We start from the raw sequence: 13,319 nt of genomic DNA on the forward strand, positions 1-13,319 counted from the left end.
GGAAATGATTAAGCACACTCTCCCTGTGCTCGCTCTCTATTGGCCCATTCCGCTGCAACTGCCTCTGGCCAGGAGAAAGGAGCATGCAAGCTCTGTGGAGCCACATCCCTGCCAAGCATGCTAAGGAAGGTTCATCCCCCATGGCCTGTCTCCTGTCTGCCTTCCAGGCACTTCAGCTTGCCACCTCGCCGGAGCTTCTCCAGCTGATCTGTTTGTATGGTAAATAAATAACCGCGGCCTGTCTACCTTCCAAAAAGTTCCGGGTAGAACCAAACCCCTGTCTCCCCGATGCGCAGTCCAGAGCTGTCTGCCATCTGCCATTAGGTACCTGGCTCTGGTGGGCAACTGCAGATGGGGGACGATCAGGGCACAAGGTGGGGAAATGCTGCTGAGAGCTGCAATGCAAGCCTGATGGCAGCTGAAACACCTAGAAAATAAGAGGGAACCAAGTATTTATAGAAGGGAGGCAGTACTTGCTGAGTGTCAACAGTGCGATGCACTGATCATCACGTCAAAGTCTGATGTATCACAGTAGTGATCATATATTCTAAAGATTTATCTTATATTTAAATTGCTGTGGTCTGTGGGGTATGCGTACACTAGTGCAGGGCACTGAGGCCGGAAGAGAGCATCAGATCCCCTGGGGCTGGTTGTGAGCCTATGTAGGTGCTGGCAACAGAACTCTTGTCCACAGGAAGAGCAGCCAGTGTTCTTAACGACTGAGCCACCTCTCCAGCCCAAATCGTATTTAATATAAGAATAACAACATTGGTATATTAAGAGGAAATTTAGCATTGCCCGTGCGTGTGCCACTGTGTAACACTGCTATCCTGAGATGGGATAGACATTATTGCACCCTCCTAGTTCTATAGATGTATACACTGAAGATCCAAGGCAGTGAGCAAAGGCCCGAGGTCTCCTGTGTGATAAAGGCCAGTCTGGGGAGTAGACTCTAGGCTCATGCTCTCAACCAGAGCAGGGTCCTCACTCTCTTCTCTCGAGCCAGTCAGCTGACTTCTGAGTCTGTTTCCCAACCAGAAAATGACGGAAAAGGAGCTTCCCTTTGCAAGTTGCTATGTGCCTCTGGTGGGCTTCTCTAGGTGAGACTCTAAATACGACAGTTCAGGTGTCAGAGAGGAAAAGACTGTGTGTTTCCTTTCTGTACCCATAGTCCCCGTCACTCGCTGTGGAATACTTCCACTTTTTCTTACACACACACACACACACACACACACACACACACACACACACACACACCTGACAACCAATACAACAGATTCTCCATCAGACGCCTCATCCAGTTCATCAGGATTCTCATCTAGTTCAGATGCCAATCTCAAATCTCAGGCGGTGCCCTGTGCTTCACCACAAATCTAGGGTCTTGCAGTGCCCACACCAGGGCTAACTGATTTGCTGTAGCACCTCACAGGACTCGGGAGTGCTCTGGTACAGAGGCTGCATGTGAGGAGCCAGAAGGAAGCTGCTGACCCTATCCCTTCAGATCTTATGTAGACTTACTTCCGTACATGTGACCAGCTACAGCTTTGATCATTAAGGATCAATTCTCCCTTACCTGGAGAGTGATGATGGAGGATGCTGGGAGCCTCTGCCTTTTGATCATGCCTTGGTCTTTTCCATGACCAGCCTCTTTGATGAAGGAGGCCCTCATTCACAAGTCAGTAAGTACATGCCTACACAAAAGACGCTTCTATCACTCCAGGTTCTAAGGTGTTTTAGGAGTTATCAGGAACTGAGAATAAAAACCATATGTAGACTGTATGGTATCCCATGAGATAGCCATATTTTATCAACCACAATGATAGAATCAGGAAATGCTTGCTGTTTAGTTCCTCAGTTGAGGGACATTGCAAAGACTTTATGAGAGAGTTTTAAAGAATTGAGATGCTGTTTGCCCCTCTAGTATCAGGTAGAGTAAGACAGGCCTCTAATAAACAGCACAAAGATGGATGCTGTGCAGGCTCAGGAAAGGGGAAGAAATGTAGGAAGACCCCAAGGACCACCAAGACCAGATGAACAAAGAAAAGGAAAGATATATATTGGGTGGTGGATGGTGTGACCAGGGGCAGAGGCCAGAAACCTACACGGTGAACCACAGAGAGAGTATTGCCCAACCAAAGAGAGGGAGCTACTGAGAAAAGAGAGAGAGAGATACTGAGGAAAGAGAGGGAGACACTGAGGAAAAAGAGAGAGAGAGACTGAGGAAAGAGAGGGAGCTACTGAGAAAAGAGAGAGAGAGATACTGAGGAAAGAGAGGGAGACACTGAGGAAAAAGAGAGAGAGAGACTGAGGAAAGTGGGGGAGCTACTGAGGAAAGAGAGAGAGAGACTGAGGAAAGAGAGGGAGACACTGAGGAAAAAGAGAGAGAGAGACTGAGGAAAGAGGGGGAGGCATTGAGGAGAGAGAGAGAGACTCTGAGGAGAGAGAGGGAGACACTGAGGAAAGGGAGGGAGGTACTGAGGAGAGAGAAGGAGACACTGAGGAGAAGGAGGGAGGTACTGAGGAGAGAGAGGGAGCTGAGGTTTCTGTCCCACCCGGTCCTGCAGTCATTCAGTGACAAAGAAACACACAGAGGTCTGCATTAATTATAAACTGATTGGTCCATTAGCTTGGACTTCTTATTAACTCTTATAACTTATATTAGCCCATAATTCTTGTCTGTGTTAGCCACGTGGCTTGGTACCTTTTTCAGCGAAACAGTCACATCTTGCTTGCTCTGTGTCTGGATGACAACTGCAGACTGAAACTTCCCTCCTCCCAGAATTCTCGTTGCCCCGCCTCTACTTCTTGCCTGGTCACCCTATATTTCCTGCCTGGCTACTGGCCAATCAGTGTTTATTTAAAATACAAATGACAGGGTACAGACCATTGTCCCACAGCACTTCCCCCCTTTAAAAAAACAGAATGGCATGCCAATGTGGGGCTGACCAAATCCACTTAAAAGCCTGAGAGAGTTTGGGAAGTTATTCTAGATAGAAAAGAATAGAGTTAAGCACGGCTTCTTTGATGGAGGAAGGTCATTGGTTAATAAAGAAACTGCCTTGGCCCATTTGATAGGCCAGGCCTTAGGTGGGTGGAGTAGACAGAACAGAATGCTGGGAGAAAGAAGCCGAGTCAGTCAGTCTCCATAATTCTCCCACTCCAGACAGGCGCAGGTTAAGATCTTTCCTGGTAAGCCAGCCCGTGGTGCTGCTACACAGAATATTAGAAACGGGTTAGATTGATATGTAAGAGCTATCCAATAAGAGGTTAGAACTAATGGGCCAAGCAGTGTTTAAAAGAATACAGTTTCCGTGTAATTATTTCAGGGCATAAGCTAGCTGGCGGCCAGGAGCCAGGCGGCAGGAACACGGCCCGCCACTCTTATTCCAACACTTCTTGATAACAGCACTTTCTCAGGTCTGCTCTGCTTACTAGATGTAAGGACTCTCATTTAAGAGAGGCTTCCTGACTCAGCTTTAGCTGCAAAACCTTGCAGCTCTTTTAAGAAGACCTGCCACAAAACACTCAAATAGTGTTGGGGGGGGGGACTTAATTGGGGGAGGGGGAGGGAAATGGGAGGCGGTGGCAGGGAAGAGACAGAAATCCTTAATAAATAAATAAATTTTAAAAAAAAAGAAAGAAAAAAGTACCAAGAACTGTAAGCCAAAAAAAAAGAAAAAAAGAAAAGCTGACTGCATGAGTTTTGGTGGTGTCAGGGACCTTGAAACTCCATAGAGTTGTGGCCATAAATGTGGCTCCAGTTGGTACCTCTGCCTTTCAGAAAGCTAAGGAATAGCCATCAAAGCCACGGCTTTAATCTTAGCCATATCGCTTAGCAAATTAAAGACTCATATGGTCAGAAAAAGAGAGATATACAGTAAAGATACATTCAGATGAAGAAAACCTCTAGATGGTTTACAGTGTGTTAAAAAATATATGTAGGATTGGGAGAGAAAAGAAAAAAGGATAAAGTCCTTAAAATAAAAAACGAAAGAAAAAGAGTAGTTGAGTGTAATGGCACACACCTTTAATCCCAGCACTTGGGAGGTAGAGGCAGGCAGATCTCTGTGAGTCTATAGAGTGAGTTCCAGGACAGCCAAAGATACACAGAGAAACCCTATCTCAAAAAGCCAAAAATTAAAACTAAAAGTAAAAGAAATAGGGGTTAAAATAAAGCCACGTAAAAATGAAAAATGCACAGAGAGTCTGGATACTGTATGTTATTGTGTTGTCTTTACATTGTTTGATGACTGAGGAAGGAGGAACAGTTGCCAAAAGATACTTGATTATAAATGCTGCTGGATTAATCTAATATATGTATTTTGAGAGTGCTTTGACTTTAAATTTTAAGTCAAAAGATATGTTACTTTAGATGTTTTGCTTTTGTTTCCACAGGAAATGAGGGACTGTGGATTCATTCTGGGCTAAGAAAAATCAGGTTTGACCAAGGAAGATCACCTGAGAAATCTCCAATAGGAGGAATGGCCCAGATGTCTGAGTTCTGCACCCAGAACAATTCTAAGATTAAGATGATCAAGCCTCACAGGATACACCAGTCAGGACTTGATCATAATTCTAAATTTTCTTTAGGTCTCCATAAGATTATCAGTGCCCCCAATCAGCAGGAAGTAGCCTGAAAAACTACGCCCACATTCCCCCCCCCAAAAAAATGTACTATAGATGTTTGCCTTTGTTTAGAATGTTAGTTACAAGTTGTTATGGATAATGGTCAGTAGAAAAACTAAACAAAGGAAATTTGATTCAGAGTTCTTGTTTAAAGAGCTGTGGGACAATGGTCTGTACCCTGTCACTGTATTTTAAATAAACACTGATTGGCCAGTAGCCAGGCAGGAAGTATAGGTGGGGCAACGAGAATTCTGGGAAGAGGGAAGTTTCAGTCTGCAGTTGTCACCCAGACAGAGAGGAAGCCAGACACAGAGCAAGCAAGATGTGACTGCTTTGCTGAAAAAGGTATCAAGCCATGTGGCTAACCCAGAAAAGAATTATGGGCTAATATGTTATAAGAGTTAATAAGAAGCCTGAGCTAATAGGCCAATCACTTTATAACTAATGTAGACCTCTGTATTTTTCTTTGGGACTCAACAACTGCAGGAACCAGGAAGGACAGAAACCTCAGTCAATACCTGAGGAGAGAGAGGGAGCTACTTGAGGAGAGGGAGAGAGAGGGAGACACTGAAGAGAGAGGGAGCTACCTGAGGAGAGAGGGGGAGCTATCTGAGGAGGGAGAGGGAGAGAGAGGGAGCTACCTAAGGAGAGAGAGGGAGCTACTGAGGAGAGAGAGGAGGCACATGAAAGGTGTGCAGGAGCAGTCTGTGGAAGTGCTGGGATTCCATGACAATGAAAGCTGTGGAAGGTACCTCTCCCTCCCCTGGCTGGGGCTCTACTTTCCTTTAAAAAACAAGAAAAAGAAGCGTGGGCAACACTGAAGGCCTTCATTATACAGAGGATTAGCAATGTGACTTGAATAATGGCTCATCTGATAAATTGCTAAGAAAACCAATGTTGGTGAGGGTCAGAAGAAACGGGGGGGGCGGGAGGGGAGGCGTCTGGTAAGACCTACTGCGAACATTTCACAGGTGCACAGCCGAAGTCAAAGAGTTGAAGTATTTGCTTCCTGGAATACTTACAATAGCGGATGGAGCTGATGTGCTATGATTAGCTACCAAGTATTACAGAGGCAGTATATTTTTATTTTCCAAGTATTAAATCAAAATTTAAGAAATCCCCAAGCCTTGCATGGTGGCACATGCCTTTAATTCCAGCACTTGGCAGGCAGAAGCACATGGGTCTCAGAGTTCAAGGTCATCCTGGTCTACAGAGTGAGTTCCAGGACAACTGGAGATGAACAGAAAGAAGAAGGAGGAGGAGAAGGAGGAGGAGGAGGAGGTGGGGAGGGGGAAGAGGAGGAGGAAAGAAAAAACCTATCTTTAAAAACTCACAAAAAGAGAAAAGAAGAGAGAGAGGTGCCCCCAATCAGCTTTTTCTCTCGAAAAAGCAAAGAAGGGAGGAAGGGAGGGAGGGAGGGAGGAAGAAATGCCTATGCAGCAAAGTGAAAGAATGGAGACTTAATGGCTGAGGAATATTTGTGAACTTCTGTAATGAAAGACCTAAATTCTCTCCTATTAAATAAAGTTAGCATCCTTCTTAATTAAAAATACTTAGCAAGGCTGTTAAATACAAGGTTAACATATAAAAGTTGATCTCATTCCCTCCAAGCATGGTTGTACATACCCGTAATCTAGTATGTGGGAGATGGAGGCAGGATCATGAGTTCAAGGTTACCCTCAGCTACTTAGTGAGTTTGAAGCCAGCCTGGACTACATTAAGAGACAAAATAAATAAATAAATAAATATTAAATAATTTTCTGTCAGTCATGTGCAGTTAGAAAAGCCAACATTAGAAACCTGGACAATTTTAATTGTAACAAAAATTTACATTCAAGAATAAATATAACCAAATATTATTGTTTTCAGCTCCATCCTTTACCTGAAAACTTTAATTTTTGAGAGATGACTAAAATTCCAATGTGCACACATGCCACATTTTATTATCCATGCTTCAGTGGATGAACATCCAGACTACCCCCTGACTCTGGTGACGGGAGGCACAGTGACCGTGAGTAGTACCTCCATAGTAAGATACAGATGTCTCTGAGGGTTTGCCCAGAGTGGAACCTCTGGACCCTATGTTAGGTCTATACTAGCTTTCTAAGGACCCCCCACCATGCTGATTTCCATAGCAGCCTCCAGTTTGCACTCCCACCAATGGTGAAAACTCTCTCCCTTTTCCCGTATCTGTGCCAACATTTGCTATTCATGTTCTGTTTTGTTTAGTGGAATAAGGTTGTTTTGTTTTTCTTTTTCTTTTATTTTAGTCATTCTGATTAGGGTAAGATGAAATCTCAAAGGGGTTTTAATTTTTCACTTCCCTTATGGCTATGAATGTTGAATATTTTTAAAAATAGTTTTGAGCTGAGTTTACTTCTTTTGGGACTCTCTATTTAGTTACGTGTCCCATTTTTAAAATTGGGCTGCCTTCTTGGTGTTAAAGTTTGTTTTTGCATGTTCTAGACATTAACACTATCAGAAATAAGGTTGCTAAACATCTCCCCCCCCCCCCCCAGTCTGCCTCTTCACGTAAAGATGGTGCCCTTTGCTATACAGAAGCTCTTTGGCCTCATAAGGTCCCTCTCACCAACTGTTGCTATTCATTCCTGAGATACTGGAGTCAGATTCAGAGTCCTCATCTGTGCCTACAGCTTGAAGCGCATCCTATCTTTCAATCTTTAGATGTATTTACATTGATGTAGTCATAGAGGTTGGGAAAGTTAGGAGCCATTGGGGATATTTCAGGGGACGGGGGACAGAACACAGATGACGTGAAGAAGGAAAGATGAGAAACGGAGGTTCAGTGAGGAGGCAGACGGGAGGACATACAGAGGAGTCTCAAGAGGAACTCACACTAGAGACCTTGGGAAAAGCCATATGGAAACTGACTACTGTAGATGCTTCATGATAAATCAATTCATTAACACAGTGAAGCAGCTGTGTTTCACGCTAACGGGTGGGTATCGCCCCTCTCAGATGCCATAGGGTGGTAAACAAAAATCCCGGTCCCAGCTATGGGTTACCAGACCAACAAAGCAAAAGAAGAAAGGAAAAAAGAATTTCGCCATGGAAGCTGCGGTGTGACTTCCTTCTTTAGTCCTTCCATTTTGACCTGCAAGAGCCGACTGCCACGCATCATCGGTCTGCTTTGCGGCCTCTCTCCACCACACCATCTGCAATGAGCTCTCACCTGGCTCCCTGAGCCCCTGGACCTCCCGTGTCATGGAGACCCCACATCCCTGGCTCCCTGGGCCTCTGGAATCCCGTGTCATGGAGACTCCACAGCCCTGGCCCCCTGGACCTCCTGTGTCATGGAGACACCACAGCCCTGGCCCCCTGGACCTCCCGTGTCATGGAGACACCACAGCCCTGGCTCCCTGGACCTCCTGTGTCATGGAGACACCACAGCTCTGGCTATCCAGTTCCCTAGACCTTCCGTGTCATAGAGACCCCACAGCCCTGGCTCCCTGGCCCCCTGGACCTCCTGTGTCATGGAGACACCACAGCTCTGGCTATCCAGTTCCCTGGACCTTCCGTGTCATAGAGACCCCACAGCTCTGGCTCCCTGGCCCCCTGGACCTCCCGTGTCATGGAGACCCCACAGCCCTGGCTCCCTGGCCCCCTGGACCTCCCATGTCATGGAGACTCCGCAGCCCTGAATCTAAAGGTTCCCACCCCTCTCCTGCTCCAACAGCTCACACAGATGTATCATCCGTCTGCATCGATGGGTGTTGGGGTGGCCCATCCATAGCCCCGGTCCTGGGCCTGGATGCCAGCTTTCCCCTATTGTCTATACTCCCTACCCTTACCCCCTACAGGTTTACACACACACACACACACACACACACACACACACACCGTGCATGCTCTCCAGTACTGCCTCGACTAGTCCACCCATCACAGCCTGCAGCAATCTGTCACAAGTTGCGGGGCCAGTTCTTTTCTCAGGCCCTCAGTCCTGCTCACGCTCCCACCACCAGGGCCAGTTCCACTGTCTTGCCCAGCCAAGGGGCAGAGCCCTCTTATCTGCTTGCTGTAGGGCTTCCATCTTTTTGAACTGTTGATCAATAGGGCCCCATAGATCACTTCAAACATTACAGGCTGTGGCCATTGCTCTTTGGTGCCCTTCAGAACTTTATGGTAAGGCTCTATTGCTAAAGACACACATAAGTGAGTCATAGGAAATGGAGAAATTAAGCTGGTACCAACTTGGAAGCTTCATCCCCACTGCCTAGCTTCCTTGCTGCTGGAGGGGGCTGTGCTCACCACTGGGGGAGAAAAATAACCAATAGTCTTACCCAGCTGTGAACCCTGCAAGTTACAATGACACTGGCCTGGAAGGATATGTCATTACACAAGGACTCATGCCTGCTACTGTTAACCGGTCCAAGAACCTATGGCTGTGTTCATCCTCGGCCCTAGGAGGCACCCTCCTACTGTTAGTCTACTAATGGAAATGGCGTTAAACGGCCCTAGGAGGCACCCTCCTACTGTTAGTCTACTAATGGAAATGGTATTAAACTGCTCCTTGCGCTCTTATCTTCAGAGCCGTAGACTAGTACATCTCTCAGCCCTTACCAGTGATATTTCTCTTCGCAGTGTATGGCAATTAATAAAAATATTCACAACTGCTGAACATGCAGAGAAAAGGGGACTAGAGAGTGCTCAGCCCTAACTGGGACATGTATATCACATTCCCCCCCACCCCCACACACAAGACTTAGGGCTCATCTTTTTTTAAATATTTATTTATTTATTTATGTATTATGCATACAATATTCTGTCTGTGTATATGTCTGCAGGCCAGAAGAGGGCACCAGACCTCATTACAGATGGTTGTGAGCCACCATGTGGTTGCTGGGAATTGAACTCAGGACCTTAGGAAGAGCAGGCAATGCTCTTAACCACTGAGCCATCTCTCCAGCCCCCATGGGCTAATCTTGAGAGTGAAGAAAGATCGTAAGAGCCAGAGGTAGTGGGTGCCCACTGATAAGCAGTGTTTTCTGGACATGGACACAGGGCCTGTGCAGACACGATCTCAAATGTCTGTAACTGCATACACAGATTTGCGTAAGATCCAGTGGCCCAAAACCCCCAGCATGGATGGGAGAGAAGCTTTTGAAGCTCCACCGCTTGCCGAGGAGCTGTTGGCATTGATAACTGCAGTGGGAGGGGAGCACATTTTCCTCAGGAATGTAGGTGGCCCTGTATCCATGAGCATACCCACAGACCTGGAGCACTGTGTGAACTCAGTGGGCCTAATAAAAGAAGTGAAGTCAAGAAGGAAAACTGAGCAGGGCATAGGGGAAGAGTTGAGGGGCATGGGTGGATCTGATCAAAACATAGCCTATGTATGTATGACATTCTCACACAATAATATATATATACATATATGAATTTCATATAACATATATCAAAAAATGAGCAAGACCTTTTGGAATGAAATTGTATTTCATAAGAGGCATAACCCATAAGAGATAACCCATGCCAACAATGTGACCCAAGCTAGAGTCATCTGAAAGAAGGGAACTGCAATTGAGAAAATACCTCTGTAGGGTCAAACTCTAGGGCATTTTATTAAATCAGTGATTAACACAGTGATTGATGAAGGCGGGCCCAGCTCACTGGGGGTGGTGCCATCGATTTCTCATCTAGGACCATCAGGGCAAGTGGTCCTAGGTTCTGTAAGAAACCCTCCTGAGCAGGTAGTGGTGGCACATGCCTTTAATCCCAGCACTCGGGAGGCAGAAGCAGGTGGATCTCTGTGAGTTTGAGGCCAGTCTGATCTACAGAGCAAGTTCCAGGACAGGCTCCAAAGCTATCTTTGGACTTTTCTTCTGACAGAGAAACCTTGTCTCGAAAAACAAGACAGAAAGACAGAAGGAAGGAAGGAAGGACGGAGGGAGGGAGGGAGGGAGGGAGGGAGGGAGGGAGGGAGGGAAGGAAGGAAGCAGCCTGAGCAAGTCATGGGAAGCAAGCCAGTAAGCAGCACCTCCATGGCCTCTGCATCAGCTTCTACCTCCAGGTTCTTGCCCTGTCCTGACTTCCTTCGATGAACAACAGTGATCAGTGATACAGAAACATAAGCCAAATAAACCCTTTCCTCCCCATCGTGTCTCTAGTCATGATATTTCATCACAGTAATGCAACCCTAAGACACAGAGAACACAACATCATTAATAGTAGAATTAAAGGCAAAACAAAGATTCCGTTTTCCCTAAATTAATCTGAAAACTTCAACCTAATTCAAGCTAAAAACATGATTGCAGCTTTATTAGCAGCAGGGCGGTGTGGGCCCCTGGATTTCGGGTCAGCAACAGAAGTGTGTTTCCAGCATTGGCAGTAAAAGCAGAACAGGCTAGCGGGCTCCAGCCCAGTTGTGAGCAGCTTTCTTGGTCTCCTGGCAACTTTTTCTACTCCAGTGTATTCTGTCAGTCCTCTCTACACTTTGGAACTGGTTCGTGCATTCAACCCTTCCCTGCTTGAAAGCTCTTGAATGGTCTCCAGGTTGCTTTGCATCATCTGGACTAGACATTGGTTGGTACAGAGAACAGATGATGCCCTGGACTGAATATCTGTGTCCCTCATAATGCATTGCCAAAGTCCTAACTCCCAACATGACTGGGAACGTGGGAGGTTACTGGGGTTCGTGAGGTCATGAGTATGGGCACTTTGTAAAAAGAGATAGTGGTGGCTCTCACATTCTCCAGCAACTACACAGAGAAATGTCATTCATGTGTAGGATACGGAAGAAGACTTCATAATGCATGCTCTGTCAGCATCTTCATCTTGGGCTTCGTACCTTTCAGATCAGTGATAAATAACTCACTGATGGTTCAGCCAACCAGTTTACATTTTACATTGCAGCCCAGGCTGACTGAGACATCAGGCAATAAAATATAAATGCCCCAATCCCTGTGTTGGAGTTCAAAGTTCCCAGAATGAAATTACAGACGGAGATGAGGTCTTTCCAGAAGAGGCTGAGTGAAAACAAGGCCTTTAGGAAACAGCATCCTCCATGGTCCCTCATCAGCTCCTGCCTCCGAGTTCCTACCATCCTCCATGGTCCCTGCATCAGCTCCTGCCTCCCAGTTCCTGCCATCCTCCATGGTCCCTGCATCAGCTCCTGCCTCCCAGTTCCTGCCATCCTCCATGGTCCCTGCATCAGCTCCTGCCTCCGAGTTCCTACCATCCTCCATGGTCCCTCATCAGCTCCTGCCTCCGATTTCCTACCATCCTCCATGGTCCCTGCATCAGCTCCTGCCTCCCAGTTCCTGCCATCCTCCATGGTCCCTGCATCAGCTCCTGCCTCCCAGTTCTTACCATCCTCCATGGTCCCTGCATCAGCTCCTGCCTCCCAGTTCCTACCATCCTCCATGGTCCCTGCATCAGCTCCTGCCTCCCAGTTCCTGCCATCCTCCATGGTCCCTGCATCAGCTCCTGCCTCCGAGTTCCTACCATCCTCCATGGTCCCTCATCAGCTCCTGCCTCCGAGTTCCTACCATCCTCCATGGTCCCTGCATCAGCTCCTGCCTCCCAGTTCTTACCATCCTCCATGGTCCCTGCATCAGCTCCTGCCTCCCAGTTCCTGCCATCCTCCATGGTCCCTGCATCAGCTCCTGCCTCCCAGCTCCTGCCATCCTCCATGGTCCCTGCATCAGCTCCTGCCTTCCAGTTCCTGCCATCTTCTATGGTCCCTGCATCAGCTCCTACCTTCCAGTTCCTGCCTTGCTTGAGTGTCTGTCCTGACTTTCCTCAGTGATGGGAACTGTAAGCTGAAACAAACCCTTTCTTCCCAGGTTACTTCAGGCCATGGCATTTTTTTTTATCTTTTTTTTATTGAGAAAATGAGAAAAAAAAAGTTTCCACCTCCTCCCAGCCTCCCATTTCCCTCCCCCTCCTCCCACCCTTCTCCCCCTCCTCCCACCCTTCTCCCCCTCCCCCCACTCCTTTTCCCCTCCCTCTCCAGTCTAAAGAGCAGTCAGGGTTCCCTGCCCTGTGGTAAGTCCCAGGTCCTCTCCCCTCCGTCCATATCTAGGAAGGTGAACATCCAAACTGGCTAGGCTCCCACACAGCCAGCACATTACGTGAGACGCCAAGGACAAGGCCATGGCATTTTTTATCATAGCAGTGGAAACCCTGAGACAGTCTCTCTTCAGGTCCCGTTTGTTTTATTTTGCCTATTTCACAAGAGGAAAAACAGCCTTTTGTTTTGTTTTATCTTTTATTTTACAAGTGTAAAGTCCAGATGAAGAATTAAACAGTAATCCCAGGAATTGGATTAATATAAAATGTTTAAATAATTCAGGTCAAATGGCTCCTTTATTTCCCTTAGCAATTCTTTATCATTCCACATAGTTGCTTCTCAGACTTAGCTCTGCAGGCATAGTCCTTCATCAGTTCTCAAACACAAAGTGATACTCAAAAGCAAACTTCCAAAGGAAACAAAGCAAACTTATGATGAAATCATAACCAGGAAAACACCCATACCCAAGAGAAATGCTTGGTAAATCTGAAATGCATTAATAGATAAGGTTACAAAATCATTAGTAATTGCAATGTCCAAGATGTTAAGCTATTTGTAACAGACCATAGAATAAAGTGAGGCTGAAGAGACCATTTTTAGTAAATAAAAATAAAAAAATAAACTAAAAGTTATATTATAATGAGAAATATTTTAAAGATTTATT

The 13,319-nt window shown here is 46.4% G+C and overlaps 1 long non-coding RNA gene across 1 annotated transcript; it reads left to right on the forward strand.

Moving 5' to 3' along the window:
* Positions 1–18: 18 nt before the first annotated feature.
* LOC142842494 (uncharacterized) lies at positions 19–5,176 on the forward strand. The gene is made up of 3 exons (XR_012909396.1): positions 19–219; positions 1,502–1,679; positions 4,396–5,176. It is a non-coding gene; the product is annotated as an uncharacterized LOC142842494 (long non-coding RNA).
* The last annotated feature ends 8,143 nt before the right edge of the window (positions 5,177–13,319 follow it).

This window comes from Microtus pennsylvanicus, chromosome 1 (genome assembly GCF_037038515.1).
Source record: "Microtus pennsylvanicus isolate mMicPen1 chromosome 1, mMicPen1.hap1, whole genome shotgun sequence".
Classification (NCBI taxonomy): Eukaryota; Metazoa; Chordata; class Mammalia; order Rodentia; family Cricetidae; genus Microtus; species Microtus pennsylvanicus.